At 44.9% G+C, this 17431-nt stretch overlaps 1 protein-coding gene across 1 annotated transcript in view; it reads left to right on the plus strand.

The window, feature by feature from the left end:
- The window catches only part of CTNNA3 (catenin alpha 3), a 1024091-nt gene that overhangs the window by 631776 nt on the left and 374884 nt on the right, over window positions 1-17431 (plus strand). The gene's annotated exons all lie outside the window — the stretch shown is intronic.

Below are 17431 nucleotides of genomic sequence, written 5' to 3' on the forward strand. Positions count from 1 at the left end.
ACCCAAAAAATTTTGGGCTTTTCTTTTGGGAGGATAAATGACAAGCAGCAGAACAAGAAGTACATTTTCACCAAGAATATTAATGTAAAGGACCAAACATGCATTTAGTATATTTAGTTTATTTGAGGGATTCAGGGTAAGTACATTATCCTGTTGAAGTAAACGGAAAGTAAAATTGAGAAATTATATTTCCTCTATTAAAAGAACTATACAGGTTTCTGTGTGTAGGAGTGCATCAGCCTTGAGGCTGTGTTAAGTCAAGAAGATTAGATCTTTAAAGAATAGTGCAGCTGATGCAACACCTTTAAGGTTCTTCTCTTTTAACAAGTTTGAAAGATTACTGTAGTTGAAATAGGACACTAAAGACCAAAGATTAACGGTATTTCCTGTTACAAGATCAAGGGATCTGTTCTTCTCTCAGTGCACATTTAACATACATTAGAAGCTTGGAATGCACATAAGGCTAGAAAAGAGACACAGATGTCAATAATGCCATGCATGCTACAAACACAGCACTTTCAGTTCAATCACAGTAATGGACTGTGAATATTTTTGTAATTATTTACAATTGAGTGTTGTTCAGCCCATTGTTTTTGCTTTCATTGATTATTATCGCTAAATTTGTATGTACAATTTGTGACCAAGTAGCTTTTTTCAGGTTGTGTTTGTACTCAGAGTAAAAATGCATGTTTTTAATGCTTTATTCTGTTTCGAGATTTATGTTCCTTTTCTAAACAGAGGGGCATGGTCTGAGTATAGCATCTGGAGCCAGGAACACCTGAGTTCTAATTCTGTCTCAATACGAGTTGGCAAGCCATTTAACCTGCCTATATTTCAATTTCCTAACAGTAAAATGGCAATAACATTTACTTCTCAGGGATGTTTTGAGTATGAATTATTAACGATTGTGGAGCACTTTCAATTAAAACAACAACATAAAATAAAATAAAACTGATGCACATATGCCAAATACTAATTATTAATAATTTATTAATACTGCAGAATTTATTCTTCTCTTACTAAAGCAACATTCCTAGTGAAAGCAATGAATATTTTACCCAAGTAAGGACTAAGAGCAGCACAATTAGGTCCATGGGTTTTAATAACACCCCGATCGTTTATTATCGGGGAAAAAAACCCTCCAAAGGGGGAAAGAATGCTCTGAGAATCCGTGCAGGGGGCCTCCATGGGACCTGGAAGGAGGAGATCTGCATGCAGCGTGTCCCCTATATGCTTGAATCCCTGTGGGGGACAAAATTAGCTGTTGGATTGTTTTTACCGTTATGCCGTGTAGGCATTTCTTTGTGTAAGCTACATTGTTTGATGGGAACCGTGGTAGTTGAATTGAAATCTGAAAAGGTTGCATTAAAAAAATCCTTGGGGCCCCAGAATGCAGCAGGTTTGAACAGTAGCATCTTCTGTATTATACTGTGAAAAAATAGATATAGAATTTACAACCCTCAGAGGAAAAATCTTTATATTATTAGAATTCATAGATATAGACTCATATTACATAGGCTGTCCTGCACTGCAGCTACAATAAGTAGGAGTGATTCTGAACTATGGTGGTAATGCGGTTACTCAGAGACTATAAGCATATGTCTTGATATTGCTCAAATATAAAAAATAAATTGTGGATCTACACCAGAACAGATAGATAGCATTGCTATTTACATAATTACAGTAGTTCCTGAATTATGTGCCTTCCATACACTTTATGTGGGGGATCTCTTTGAAGAATGTTTAATTTAGATACATGTCATCATTAAGATAGCAATTAATTAAATAGTAGCTGAAAATAAAAAGGAGCTACTTTTCTTGTTACTAGTGGTTTTGTTTTTGTACTGAATAATTATTTTACAGACACTTTGCAGGCTCAGTAAAAATCCAATATTGATGAAGTGTCTACATAGCAATCACATGTAACTTTTCTTGTATATAGTGAAAAACATGACATTGCAACATCTGGGAAATATTCCCCTTTTATGTTGCAGAGAGAGAAATTTGGCAGAAAATTTCCGAATGCCTCCATATTTGACACTGTGTGTACAGCGATTCTCACTGCAAAGGTTCTTAGGTTTCTCTACAGGTGTTCCTCTAGGACAGACAGGGACCCTCTTACAGATGGAGACTAAACTATTCAGAAATGGGGGAAATGCAGAAAACTGAAGAAGTTAAAAGATTTGGATTTCCCAGAGAAAACAGTACTATATGCAACAGTACTATAAGCTGTTGGAGTGGGAAAAAGTTGGGTTCCCTTCCTCCTCGATTCTTGAGGTCTCTTATTGCTCTCCCCCTCCCTTCCCCCACTCCGCGGGTAGATGAAACAAAGGATCTGTCCTACATAATTGGCCATTAAGAGGAGTAGGACAGGAAAAATCACGAGAATTTAGGAGAACGAAGATCCAGCCTGTCTACTATGGGAGAGTCAGATCCTCTTCTCTAAGGCCCTTGTAGTTCCTCCGCATTTTCTTCTTTGTCTACACTGCAATTAAAAACCGATGGCTGGCCCGTGCCAGCTGACTCAGGCTAAAGGGCTGTTCACTTGTGGTGTAGATGTTCAGGCTTGGACTCTAGGATCCTGCAAGGTGAAAGGGTACAAAACTTGGGCTGCAGCCAGACTCAGAATGTCTACGCCACAATTAAACAGCCCCTTAGCCCAAGCTCTGTGATCCCAAGTCAGCAGGCACGGGTCAGCCATGGGTGTCTAATTGTAGTGTAGACATACCCTCAGAAGTCTGATCTACTGATAGAGCCTAAGAGCTGGCTCAATTAAATCCCCATTCTTTCCCTTCTGTCTTCTGCTTCCTCATTCATATTCTCAGTCTCTGCCCATGTGCAAAAAGTGAAAAACTGGAAGAAAGTTTAAATTCATATTTTTTCCGAACATTTTATGTTTTTCATGGCAATACGGTTAATATAGTTATGACTTTTACCATGGTTGATGCTCTGTTAAACATCCCCATCAGAGCACAGCTTCTTAATTCCAATGCCCCAAGCTGGAGTAGAGAGAGAGACTTGACATTTTGTTCACATGCTTGTAAATATAGCTTCTGTAAGTCTGTTCTTTTAGTCAGCTTATCCTTTCTCTGGATATGAGGTGATAAATTGAGAAAAGCTGTATGAGGAGGCTATATAAGGAGTTCACCTCTTTTGAGTGTGAAGTTTTCTTTAGCAGTTTAAATAATAATAATAATAATAATAATAATTAAATAATAATACTGGAACACCTTCCTGGTAAAACAAAAAGAAGTTTATATCCCTTGACTGGCCAAAAATGTACATAAGCTATTACTACCAGTCCATTCTTTCTTTGACTTGAACCTGGTGAAAGGATATTTCTAGAACAGGTTTCTGAACTAATGCAGAAAGCACTGGTCTACAATTTTTGAGAAGTCGTCTGCTTCAGAGATAAACTGTGCCATTTAATATGTATTTTGATGTGCTGAATTCAAATATGACAATTAAAACAACTGATTGGCTACTGTTTCTAAGATATTTAAGTTTTTACATTTTATGTCTATGTGTATTGTGTAGATAGTAGAGTTTTAATCATAAATTGTAAACCTAGGTCTTTTCATGTGTTTATAGTTGCTTTACATGATAATATTTCACCTGTCCTGTTTATGTAACACTTTAAAAATCAGCAAAAGGGTTATATAAATAAAATGTATTATGAAACAAAAGGCAAAAAACTATTATGTACATAGTTTAGTAATATTCAGTGTCTACTCGGCGCTTCTTGGCTTGTCTCTTGTATTCATTAAATGGAGCATCTCTTGTCACTGTCCAGCAATAGTCTGCAAGCATTGATGGGCTCCATTTGCCCTGATAGCGTTTCTCCATTGTTGCAATGTCCTGGTGAAATCGCTCGCCGTGCTCGTCGCTCACTGCTCCGCAGTTCGGTGGAAAAAAAGCTAGATGAGAGTGCAAAAAATGTATCTTTAGTGACATGTTGCAACCAAGGCTTTTGTATGCCTTGAGGAGGTTTTCCACCAACAACCTGTAGTTGTCTGCCTTGTTGTTTCCGAGAAAATTTATTGCCACTAACTGGAAGGCTTTCCGTGCCGTCTTTTCCTTGCCACGCAGTGCATGATCAAATGCATCATCTCGAAGAAGTTCACGAATCTGAGGACCAACAAAGACACCTTCCTTTATCTTAGCTTCACTTAACCTTGGAAATTTTCCACGGAGGTACTTGAAAGCTGCTTGTGTTTTGTCAATGGCCTTGACAAAGATCTTCATCAGACCCAGCTTGATGTGTAAGGGTGGAAACAAAATCTTCCTTGATTCAACAAGTGGTGGATGCTGAACACTTTTCCTCCCAGGCTCCAATGACTGTCGGAGTGGCCAATCTTTCTTGATGGAGTGGGAATCTCTTGCACGACTATCCCATTCGCAGAGAAAACAGCAGTACTTTGTGTATCCAGTCTGCAGACCAAGCAAGAGAGCAACAACCTTCAAATCGCCACAAAGCTGCCACTGGTGTTGGTCATAGTTTATGCACCTCAAAAGTTGTTTCATGTTGTCCTAGGTTTCCTTCATATGGACTTTATGACCAACTGGAATTGATGGCAAAACATTGCCATTATGCAGTAAAACAGCTTTAAGCCTCGTCTTCGATGAATCAATGAACAGTCTCCACTCATCTGGATCGTGAACGATGTTGAGGGCTCCATCACACCATCGATGTTGTTGCAGGCTACAAGATCACCTTCCATGAAGAAGAATGGGACAAGATCCCTTTGACAGTCACAGAACATGGAAACCCTAACATCACCTGCCAGGAGATTCCACTGCTGTAGTCTGGAGCCCAACAGCTCTGCCTTACTCTTGGGTAGTTCCAAATCCCTGACAAGGCCATTCAGTTCACCTTGTGTTATGAGGTGTGGTTCAGAGGAGGAGGATGGGAGAAAATGTGGGTCCTGTGACATTGATGGTTCAGGACCAGAAGTTTCATCCTCTTCCTCTTCCTCGTCTGACTCAAGTGAGAATGATTCTGGTGCATCAGGAACCGGCAGTCCTTCTCCGTGGGGTACTGGGCGTATAGCTGATGGAATGTTTGGATAATGCACAGTCCACTTTTTCTTCTTTGGGTACGTCTACACTTACCTCCGGGTCCGACGGCAGGCAATCAATGTTCTGGGATCGATTTATCGTGTCTTGTCTAGACGCGATAAATCGATCCCGGATCGATCCCGGAAGTGCTCGCCGTCAACGCCGGTACTCCAGCTCAGCGAGAGGAGTACGCGGCATTGACGGGGGAGCCTGCCTGCAGCGTCTGGACCCGCGGTAAGTTCGGACTAAGGTACTTCGAATTCAGCTATGTTATTAACGTAGCTGAATTTGCGTACCTTAGTCCGAAGTGGGGGGGTAGTGTGGACCAGGCCTTTGACACACCTTTCCCAACTGGAGGCACCATGCAGAAGTAACAATTGCTGGTATGATCTGTTGGCTCTCTCCAAATCATTGGCACTGCAAAAGGCATAGATTTCCTTTTCCTGTTCAACCACTGGCGAAGATTTGTTGCACAAGTGTTGCAGCATATGTGTGGGGCCCACCTCTTGTCCTGATCTCCAATTTTGCAGCCAAAATAAAGGTGATAGGCTTTCTTAACCATAGTGGTTATACTGCGCTTTTGTGATGCAAAAGTCACTTCACCACAAACATAGCAGAAGTTATCCGCACTGTTCACACAAGTACGAGGCATCTCTGCTCACTTTGGCTAAACAGAAATGTGTCCCTTTGCAAAATCAAACACTGACAAATAAGAGAGCACGACACTGTATGATTTCTAGAGGTGATATAGGGCAATTTGTTCAGCAGAGTGATGTAAGCTTCGTTATGATTGCATCATCCATGACTTCTAGGAATAACATGACGCAATTCATATCATGTATGACGCAATACCAGCTTCAGATTGCATCATTCATTGTTTTGCCTAAAAAGCAAGTACTGTCCAAACCCAGTCATAGATTTATTCATAGATCCAGTCAAAGATGTATTGTAGTCATTTCTGGTTTAAACTGAGATCCCTTCCCTTTATAACTCACTTATCCTCCGCCATTCCCAAGTCAAGGGTCGTATATACTGACCCAATAGCATATCTTGAAAACTAGAGCCAATCAACAATTTTAAGCATCATTTTCGTTCTCAGTGACCCAGAATTAGTAAAGTTTGACTACATTTATTTCAGAAGCATTTTGGCTGTAGAGCAGTGAAGTTTGCAGAAAACACATTTACAGCAAAACAAAATTTCCTTTTCCAGAGATTGGTCTTATCTGTGTAATATAGATAACATGGAAAGAAGAAAGATTATCTTAGAAAAAGTGAAAAACAATATTAAGTAGGGCAGGACACAGAAACTGCTATTTGTATTCATGCCTGATTTTGGGTCAGAGCCAGTGTTCACATTCAAATATGAATATTGGCTCTAAAGGCTGAGCATATTGAGAACAGTTTATCATTCCAAGAGAAATTTGTTACAGGAGCCTCCTTGCCCAAAGAGGCCTAAATGGATTGGGGGAAGAGAGACTTGGGGGGCAGGGTATGCTTCAGGCGATACCTTACTGCTCACTTTTGAAAAAGAACAAATACACACCCGAGTACACACATGCACACACACAACCAGCAAACATGCTACAGATTCCAGTGTACGTGATAGCTGGCTGAGGACCAAGTTGTGTGCCCTAGCTGCCACTGATGCTATGTTATATTGACATGGAAGCTGGCTTCCTCTTAGTCTCCTGACAGTCCCCTGATCCCTAGCTAGGGATTCTACTGCTTGTGAGGAGTGAGAAGCATTCAGACCTCCAATCTCCTTCCCAACACACAGCCACATATCACAGGCTGGGCTTTGCCTCTAGGTATTTACAAAGCAAAGGGTAAATGGGGATTTTCAAATGCACAAATGATGGTTAGGCACTTAGTTCCCATTGACTTTCAATTACTCCTATTACTGTCAATGGTAGTTACACAGGTAACTGACTTTTGTGCCTTTGAAAATCACCCCTGAGGTCTATGGATTTATTAATTTGTTTTGTAGGGTGTAGTTGGAGTGGTCAGCAGGCTTATGATGAGCTAAGGAAAGAGAATGATTTATTCCCTTTGCCTCAGAAGCTGTTGTCGCCAAATGTGATGCTGTTCTTGAAAATACAGATGGCATAGAGCACTTGATACAGACACAGCGGCGAAATGAGGACAGACACATGGATTGATTTAAGCAGCAGGCCACAATTTTATTAAACTTTAACACAGGGCGGGGGCTACTCCCCACCCATTTTTCATACTCTGCTATACCAGGCATTTAATAGGTTCCAATGTGGGTGTAAGAGGGCTCCTTCCCTATAACCTGTAATTCTGAGTAGACTCTTCTCAGCCTACCCCCCAGAACTGAGCTAACTGTAAGTCCTAGCACCCTCCTCCCCACAAGAGGGACAAAGGGTGCAGAAGGGTAGAGACCTTGGCCTGCAAGGGCCACAAAGTCTGACCTCAGGCTACTCAGGGTATGTCTACACTGCAATGTAAACCTGGGCTATGACTCAGGCTCAAGCCTAAACCCACTTCTGTCCACATACAAATCACACTAACCCAGAGTCCCAGGACCATGTGGAGTTGCAGAGTCTGAGCTCAGGTCAAGCATTAACCCAAGGTTCAAGCCCCATTGCTTTGCAATATAGGTGCAACCCACTTGATTCAGGTCCTGCAAATCCTCCAAAAAGTATCCCCCAATCTCATTGGTCAACTTCCTTTGTCCTCTCTATCCCAAGAATCTTGAACCTACTCTATTGAAAATGAAAGCAACCACCCTTGGTAAGTCAACATTAACTTGTCTGTTGTCTTCTGACCACTGAGCTGCAAACACACCATCAGAGAGCCTTCTGTGTTTGCAATGGAGACCGAACAGAAGAAGATTTTTGAAAAGTGCGCTGCTTCGTGGTCATGGGAGCACAGCCTGATTTTGGAAAAGCTCTAGTGCAAGGCCAGAAAAACCATGGACTTTTGTAAGTGTACCAGGAATGATCATGCATACTAGCAAATAGTGAAGAAGCTGGCAGCTTTGCAAATTTACTGAGCCAGTGACCACTGCAGGCAGCAGATTAAGCGACTCAAGAATGAGTACCGGAGAACCAGGAACCAGAACTGCACCACTGGCAACTTGCAAAAAATCATGCCTGTTTTATAAGGAGTTTGATCAGATGCTGGGCACTGCACCCAGCATGGAGCCAAGGATGACTTGGTCAGTTGGGATGGTGCCCTGCTGGCCCAAGAATCTAGCATGGGGGCTTATGACAGCCAGCAGCAGGCACTGAGTGGGGACAATGAAGTTATTCTGTTGCTGAAACTGGTTCCAGAGCAGGTTTTGTGGCAGGAGCAGCACATTCTGGGTCCATACTCAGAGGAGCTGATGCACCCTCCAAGGAAGAGCCCACAGTGGAGCCTGCAGCAGACAAACACCAGACTGAAGCTGCCCCTAAGCCTGGTGGGTTTCTGGATCTGTATTAATGTTCATTAATACAGTAACGGGAGGGATTTCAGCAATATGAACCAATGCAGAAGTTATGAGAAGCCCCAGCTAGCAGTGTGTATCTGCTATTGGCAGATTGTATGCCAGTGGCGTGGCTCACCTCCAACTCTTCCCCCCCCCCCCAACGTGGAGTTCAAAATGGGGACTGGGACCTGCAAACAGTAAATAACACCTTTAATGTGTATTTTTACTGGAAAGGCAAAGATTTTTGCTAGGGCCATTCCTGTTTCTTAAAAATAACAACCTTACATTGCCATGCCTCAGATAGATACTAAGCACATTCCGTCTTAAACCACTGTGGCTTGAAGGCACTACTAGGAAGGCAAAATACTCCCTGGTCCTTGACCTATGGGAGGAAAAAATTCTTTCCTGCCCCCCCGCCCCCCAATGAGCGATTGGTTAGACGTGCAGCATCTGTCAGGCCAGATTCCCATTCCTACTTCCAATTCAGTAGGGTGGTGCTGCCAGAACAGAGCTGAGAGGCTCCACATGGCCCCCATTCCAGATTAAATCCCAAGATCTGGGGAATAAAACCTAGCACTCGTCTTGGGGAGCCAGTTTTGAATAGAGCTGCGGAAATCTGATAAATCAGCACCCCTCCCTCTGAAGCTGGCCAAGAATCTATTGGGTATCCCTCTCAAGAAATGTCTCCTAATTAGTTCCTCACTGTCTGCTGGGACTATCCCCCTTCACAACCAGTCCCATCGAGTTTCCCCACCTATTGAGGCAGGTGGGTGGCATTTCTATGACTATAAACTTAATGGCTTATTTCAGATGGAATCAACAAAGTGAAGGTCTGAGGTGTGTAGAACAGGTTTAGTAGAAATCATAATGACTCCCAGCTGAAGTATAATGCTACATGAAGCACTGAGATCACATTTTGGCTTCAAGTTTATGGGGGGAAAGTGTGTTGGGGTTGATTGTCTAATGTGCTGTCAGTGTCTGTAATGTCTCTTTGTGTCTAGGCTTGCAAGTACTCAATGCTAGAATGTCCATTGAGTTCAATGGGAATTTTGTACCTGGACTCAGGGCCGGCTCCAGGCACCAGCCCACCAAGCATGCGCTTGGGGCGGCACCTGGAGGGGGGCAGCGCGGCACGGCGCTCCGGCCCGAGAGCGGGGCCGTGACTGGGCTCACCGCCCTCCCTGCGGCGCTCCAGCCGCCGGGGAGAGCGGAGCCGCAGCGGGCTTGCCGCCCTCCCCCCGCCGCGGCGGGCTCGCCGCCCTCCCCCCGGCGCTCTGGCCGCCGGGGAGAGCGGAGCCCCGGCCGGGCTCTCCGCCCTCCCCCCGGCGCTCTGGCCGCCGGGGAGAGCGGAGCCCCGGCCGGGCTCTCCGCCCTCCCCCCGGCGCTCTGGCCGCCGGGGAGAGCGGAGCCCTGGCCGGGCTCTCCGCCAGGACCGGCTCCAGGCACCAGCCCACCAAGCATGTTCTTGGGACGGCACCTGGAGGGGGGCGGCGTGCCGCGGCGCTCCGGCCCGAGAGCGGGGCCGCGACTGGGCTCTCCGCCCTCCCCGTGGCGCTCCGGCTCCTGGGGAGAGCGGAGCCGCAGCGGGCTTGCCGGCCTCCCCCGGCACTCTGGCCGCCGGGGAGAGCGGAGCCCCGGCCGGGCTCTCCGCCAGGACCGGCTCCAGGCACCAGCCCACCAAGCATGTTCTTGGGACGGCACCTGGAGGGGGGCGGCGTGGCGCGGCGCTCCGGCCCGAGAGCGGGGCCGCGACTGGGCTCTCCGCCCTCCCCGCGGCGCTCCGGCTCCTGGGGAGAGCGGAGCCGCAGCGGGCTTGCCGGCCTCCCCCGGCACTCTGGCCGCCGGGGAGAGCGGAGTTCCGTCAGGCTCGCCGCCCTCCCCCCGGCGCTCTGGCCGGTTGGGGAGAGCGGCCCGCGGCCGAGCTCGGCGCCCTCCCCTGCCGCGCTCCCCGCGGGGGGGTGGGGCAGCGGGAAGCTTTTTTGCCTGGGGCGGCAAAAAAGCCAGAGCCGGCCCTGCCTGGACTACTCACTTTTGATTGCATGTTAGGAGGAATTAAATATTGGCAGTATGTTTCTATTTGCACTATGCTTCAAACTATTTTTATTGATACAGTAAAATTGAACAATGTCTGTAAGTGCACCCTTTTTCTCCACAGTCTTCACACTAACCTGCCCCATCTATTGATTTTATTAATATTCAATATATGGATAACTCAGTATATTGAATATAATTTGTGTCTTACTTCTCCCTCAGCAGCTCCCTCCACTAGATAGACTTTTATAACACATTTCAAGTATGTCGAAGCGGAATTAGATATGGGCAAAGAGAATCTTATTTAATAAGAGCCACCATAAGCCTTCAGTAAGCCCATTTTTTCAGGTTCAGAACAACTGGGTTAACTATTTCCCCCCCTTTTTTGTGGGCCTCTGCATTTCTTGATTCCAATTCCAGTCCTGGCCGGAAGCCTTGAAATCCTGTGAGATAAGCTATTCTGGCTTAATTGGAAATGGGAGATACACGAAATCTCTTTGTTAATCCTGTTCCTGTGACATTTCCAACCAAGGCTCAGAAAAAGGTTTGGATAAACATCCAAAGTTTTCAAGGATTATCTGAATTGACTCAGAAACCTGCATATCCATCAGAAGGAGACGTAAGAAAGGCAGATGGGAGGTGTTTGGATCATGGCAGCTTGATCAATAGAGGGGAAAGATGGCTCCTGGCTAGAGCTGGGCAAATTTTTTTGACAGAGATTTTGTGTGTTTGAAAAATGCAGATTTAACAACATTGAAACCTTTCAGAAAGTGTGTGAACAAGTGCAAACAGTGAAACCGTGTACATGACAGAAACCCCCTATTGTGGCACGTCACCTTTCCATCCATTCTCCTTTTTCTTCTCTCCCCATTTACCAGGCTCTTGGCACTTTGGAAGGAGGGTGGAGGCATCCACAGAGGAGAGGGGTCAATATGGAGGGCTGCAGGGGGTGAGGTTGCCCTGCCCACTCCTGGGGCACAATTGTATTTGCCACCCATCCATGGAGTCTTCCAAGCTGCTTCTGGACTGCAGCACAGGGTAGTGTGCAGAGGAGACAGGCCATGGTGTGAGTGATGCAGCAGGAGCTGCTATCTTGAGCGTCTCATGTCATTAGTGATATGAGACGCTCAAACAGCTGTTTCTGCTGAGCTCAGTCCTCCTCCCTTAGCTGCCATTCCTGTTCCAGGAACTGCAAAGCAAGTGCCTACTCCTGTGCTGAAACCCTGTCCTCAAGCTGTTCAGCCAGCTTGATCCTTTCCTCTTACTTCGGCATACCTTTCCTCTAGCCACAAGTCCTTCTGTCTTTGTTACTGGAATCAGCTTGTTGACCCTCTCCAGAAGCTGAACTATAAGTTAATCAGGGATATGTTCCTCTTGGAATGGTCCATGGAGGTATTTTGGCCTAAGCTCCTGCAGCAGTGTGAGCAAGCCGAGGAGGTCCTGCAGCCAGTAGAGGTTGAGGGGCCTGGAACAGAACAAGACACAGAGGGTTATTGTTTCAAATAGGCAGAGCACAGAAAAAATCCTTGTGGAATTCTGAGGACATAAAATGACACTTTTACAAACTGGACTTCAATATATGGTAGAGGGTTGCTTCAGACCACAGACAATTCTTGGATACAGCCTCGTTAATCACAGCTAAAGAAGTGCGGGCACAATGATAAGTTAAAAATGAAAAGCTGCTTTTTGATTTTAGAAAATTGCAAAACTACTTGGGTTTGGCAGTGGAGTGGGGCCAGGGTGTTAATGTCATCAGTGGCTGTGCTACAAAAGCTTTTTCTATTATTTCAGGCCTTCCACTTTTTGGATGACATAACAATTCTTGTGGTGCCTGACTGGGAAAGGAAGATGATATTGAATACTGTCTCTGAATTTAAGGCCATAACTCTTCTAAAACCAGTCTCATTCTATAATAGTTAATATTAAAATGCAGTCAGTAGTGAGAGCCTTAGTATTTGGCTCCAGGTTGTGTAAACAATGTTGTTGATAGGCACATTGGCACTGCTGTCTGTGTCTATATTTATATACGCCATTTCTTTTTTCACTTTTTGCTATTAATGAAAATAACAGAATAAGTGGCGTATTCCTGCACAATATAATTATCATTCCTTAATGTCATTCTCTTTTCGTGTTTGTGAATCTCGTATGTTTTAACTATTGTTGACATTAGTTCCTCACTTTAGATGACTATTAAAACCAAGGCACATACTTTCTATAAGTTGAATCTTCTGACTCTGCAGTTTGTGAATCCTTTTAGTTGCCAGAGTGGCATAAACGAGGAGCCTTAGGGCATGCCTATACTTGTAAATGTAGAGCGCTTTGAGTTAAACCAGCTTTCATAGAGCGCAGTAGGGAAAGCGCTGCAGTCTGTCCACACTGACAGCTGCAAGTGCACTGGCAGGGCCACATTTGCGGCACTTGCAGCGGCCACAGAGAGCAGTGAATTGTGGTAGCTATCCCAGCATGCAAGTGACTGCAATGTGCTTTTCAAATGAGGGGGGTGGGATGGAGTGTGACAGGGAGTGTGTTGTGTGTATGTGGGGGGAGAGAGAGTGGGTTTTTGGGGGGCTGAGAGCACATCAGCACGCTGTCTTGTAAGTTCAGACAGCAGCAGATCCCCCCTTTCCCCCTCACCTCTCTCTCTCTCTCTCTCACACACAGCATTCCACAGTAATGGTTTGCTTTGATATCTGCATTCCTGCAGTGATTCCAAAACAATGACGAGAGTGGCCACTTGACTTAAGGGGATTATGGGACGTTTCCGGAGGCCGATCAGAGTGCAGTAATGCAACACCTCGTTCACACTGATGCCCGGGCGTTTCACCCAAGGCGCACCAAGCGTTATGCTTCTTGCCAAGGTGGATTACCAGGAGCGCTCTAGCCATGCAGTCAGAGCGCTCTAAGTGCCTTGCCAGTGTTGACAGGTCGTGAGTTAGGACTCCCGGGGCTGCTTTAATGTGCTCTAATTCGCAAGTGTAGCCAAGCCCTTAGTGTAACCAAGAATCAGGCCATAGTAGCTAAGGCTTTACAGGCAGCGAGAGTATATATCTATATATATGTCACATAACCTTTTTAAAAAATCTCATTAAACTATTTTTCTGTAATGTATGTCATATGGGACTGTATCATGGTGTTGTATGATATAAACATTTTATGGTGATATATCTTGATTTTAACAAGGTTTTGGATGCAATCCCATATGACATTCTCATAAGAAAACTAGGGAAATGTGGCCTAGATTAAATGAATATAAGATGGGTGCACGGCTGGTTGAAAGATGGTATGCAGTATAGTTATCAATGGTTCACTGTCAAACTGGTGGAGCATTTATAGTGGAGTCCTGCAGGGTTCTGTTCTGCATCCAGTGCTAGACAAGTATTTTCATTAACGACTTGGATAATGGAGAAGAGATTATGCTCATAAAATTTGCAGATGACACCAACCTGGAATGGGGGGGTGGGCTGCAAGCACTTTGGAGGGCAGAATTAGAATTCAAAATGACCTTGAGAAATTGGAGACTTGGACTGAAATCAGTAAGATGAAATTCAATAAAGACAACTGCAAAGTACTGCTGTTGAAAGGAAAAATCAAATGTACAAATATAAAATTGGGAATAACTGGCTAGGCAGTATTACTGATGAAAAGGAACTGAGAGTTATAATGGATCACAAATTGAAATGAACCAACAATGTGATACAGTTGTGAAAAAGACAACTATCACTCTAGGATATATTAACCAGAGTGTAGTATGTAAGACAGGAGGTAATTGTCCTGTTCTACTCAGCACTGGCAAAGCATCAGCTGGAGCACTGTATTCAGTTTTGGGCCCCTCACTTTAGGAAAGATATAGGTGAATTGGAGAGAGTCCAAAGGAGAACAACTAAAAATATCAAAGGTTTAGAAAACATAACATATGAGGAAAGATTTAAAAAACTGTGTGTTTAGTCTTGAGAAAATAAGACCGAGGGGGGAATCTGATAAGTCTTCAAATACTTTAAGGGCTATTATAGAGTGGACAGTAATCAGTTGTTCTCCTGTTCACTGAAGATAGGACAAGAAGTGATCAGCTTAAGCTTCAGCAAGGGAGATTAAGGTAGGTATAATTTCTAACTTTAAAAATAGTTAAGCTTTGGAATAGTCTTCCAAGGAAGTTTGTGGAATCCTCGCCATTGGAGGTTTTAAGAACAGGGATGGTCTAGGTATTCTTTGTCTTGCTTCAGTGGAGAATGCTGGACTAGATAACCTTTTGAGGTCCCTCCAGCCCTACATTTCTAAGATTCTGTGATTTTGTTGCACTCATTTGGGATGACCAGCATAACTCAGTTGTGGCTTTGTCACTAAAATGATCATCCAAAATGCATGCTGATAATATCTTTATACCTTTCTCTATAACATATGTGTGTCTCCACAGTGAGGGAGAATGGCAGGGACTGCCAGTGATTCTGGGGCAGGTTTTATATCATGAGGGTTCTGCCTCCCCTGCAGCCCTCCCTTTCTTTGAACACTAAGACCTTGTCTACGCTACCGGTGGCGTGTAGGGTATGTGTAGCTACAAGTGCCAGTGAAAGGCTCTTGTGGGGGGAGGCAGCAGAAAAGGGTCTGGCAGCTCCCTATTGCCTGAGTCTTTTAGAGCAGCAAAGAAAGATTTTGTCAGGGGAGTGCTGCCAGAGTCTTTCCCCTCTGCCTCTCCCCCTTCCAGAGTCTTTCCCCATTGCTGGAGCCTTTCGCTGCAGTGGGAAAGGTTCTGGTAGCAGGACAGTACAATGCTGGAAATAGCAATGTAGACATGGGAGGTACTGCTTGGGTATGTAGAGAGCCTTCTAGGATATATACCCTAGGTTTCAAGTGGGTAGGGCACTCTACTGTAATCTACTTGCCTAAGCCTTGGCTCACCGTTTACACTGCTATTTATACACACGTTAGTTGGGTGTACAGGTGTAGATCTATGCTAGTAACATGGGCACCATTTCAATTGCTTTTTTGTTATCTTTCTCACATTCATCCCTAAATCTGTGATGTGGGTTTGGCAGGGACAGGTGGAAGGACACAATAGGTAGCCATGGAGTGAGCTGGGAACCTGTGGCAACAAGACAGATGAGATTTGGTTGGGAAAGGGGGTATTAAAAAAGAATCCAAAACAAACATTCTGAACCTAGTAAGGTGGCTGCTGAACTCCACCCCAGGCATTTATTGATGTATTTTATTCCATCCCACATCCTTTGTCTGTTTGGATTGTAAGCTCTGAAGACAGGGATCATGTATTCTCTATAGCAGTGATGGGCAACCTGCGGCTCGCAGGGTAATCCACTGGCGGGCCACGAGACAGTTTGTTTACATTGACCATCCACAGGCACAGCTGCCCAGAGCTCCCAGTGGCCATAGTTCCCTGTTCCCGGCCAATGGGAGCTGCGGGAAGCGGCGGCCAGCACATCCCTGCGGCCCGCACCTCTTCCTGCAGCTCCCACTGGCCAGGAATGGTGAACCACGGCCACTGGGAGCTCTGGGTGGCTGTGACTGTGGACGGTCAATGTAAACAAACTGGCTTGCAGGCCGCCAGCAGATTACCCTGACGGGCCTCAGATTTGTCCCTGCCAGCAGGTATATGGGATCTTGGGGAGCAATTACCACACAGGTGGGGTGCCAATTAATTTCTTTATTAAAGGAAAAAGGAAGTGGTGGGAATTTAACAATGAAATAGGATGGGATGGGGTGTATAGGGTGTTTACAATAGACAATGATGGGGGGGTTCTTCTAGTAATGGGATAGGGGGGTTCAATAGTGGGGTACAATACAGTGGGGTACAATACAGTTGGTAACCAATTAACACTTAAGTATAAATGTAACAGGTAGCTAACAATTTCTATGTAAAGAGTGTGTCACAGCAGCATATAACCAACTAACAGTATGGGTAAAATGTGTTAAATAACCAACAACTTTAGGTAAAAAATGTGTCACAGTGGTGTAAATGTAAAATGTGAGGTGTGTTAGAGAGAAAAGGGGTGACCAATGGGGTTTTATGCTAGAAAGAGAGAGAGCAGACAGGCTGCAAGTTTAAACAGCAGAGAGAAAGAGAGAGAGAGAGAGAGAAAGAAAGTGGTAGAGAAGTGAGGTTGGGGGATGGGGGAAGAGGAGCACGTGGTGGAGCAGAGGCCAAAGGCAGAGGGAGATTTAAACTCAGGGAGACACAGAGAGCAGACAGGCTGCAAGTTTAAACAGCAGAGAGACAATTATACAAAACACAGCAAAATCTTATCTATGATTTAACTTAACCAAAACTACACAAATTAGCAAGTAACAAAACACAATGCAACAGTTCTTTAAGCCTAACTTACAGGGTACAATGCAAGCAATTTTCTAAACCTAACTTAACTACAGCTATGCAAAATGAAATTACAACTTATCTAGACTAAAGGACAAAATCTAACCTAATGGGTGCACCTTATACTAGGGGTAGCTCCAGAGGGCAGAGTGGTGTGTGCCCAGGATACAGCTCCAAGGGGGGAGGGGGATTTAACTAGTGGTGGCTGCAAGCTGGCAGCCCAGGATACAGTCCAGGAAGGCACAGGCTTATTTCTAGCAGCAAAGGCGCTGCAAAGCAAGAAACAGATTACAGATACAGACCAAGGAGTTTAAGAGAGGTTTTAAGACACAGACCAAGGTTTAGCTTTAGTCTGTGTGCTGGGGAAACAGAGCCAGCAGCTAAAGTAATAAAAGTATAGAAAGTTTCACAGAGGGATTCTTACCAGTCCCCAAGGCAGCAGCAAAGGCAGAAGCAGCAACAACATCAGAAGAAGCAAGGAGGGCTCGGTACGGTCTTGATAATCAGGAGGTCTCTCAGGCAGCAATTCGTTCTTCGTGGGGGGGGTGTTAAAAACGGGGGTACGCTCAAAAATAAAACGAGAGCGGAGA

The sequence above is a fragment of the Emys orbicularis genome, chromosome 7 (genome assembly GCF_028017835.1).
Source record: "Emys orbicularis isolate rEmyOrb1 chromosome 7, rEmyOrb1.hap1, whole genome shotgun sequence".
Taxonomy (NCBI): domain Eukaryota; kingdom Metazoa; phylum Chordata; order Testudines; family Emydidae; genus Emys; species Emys orbicularis.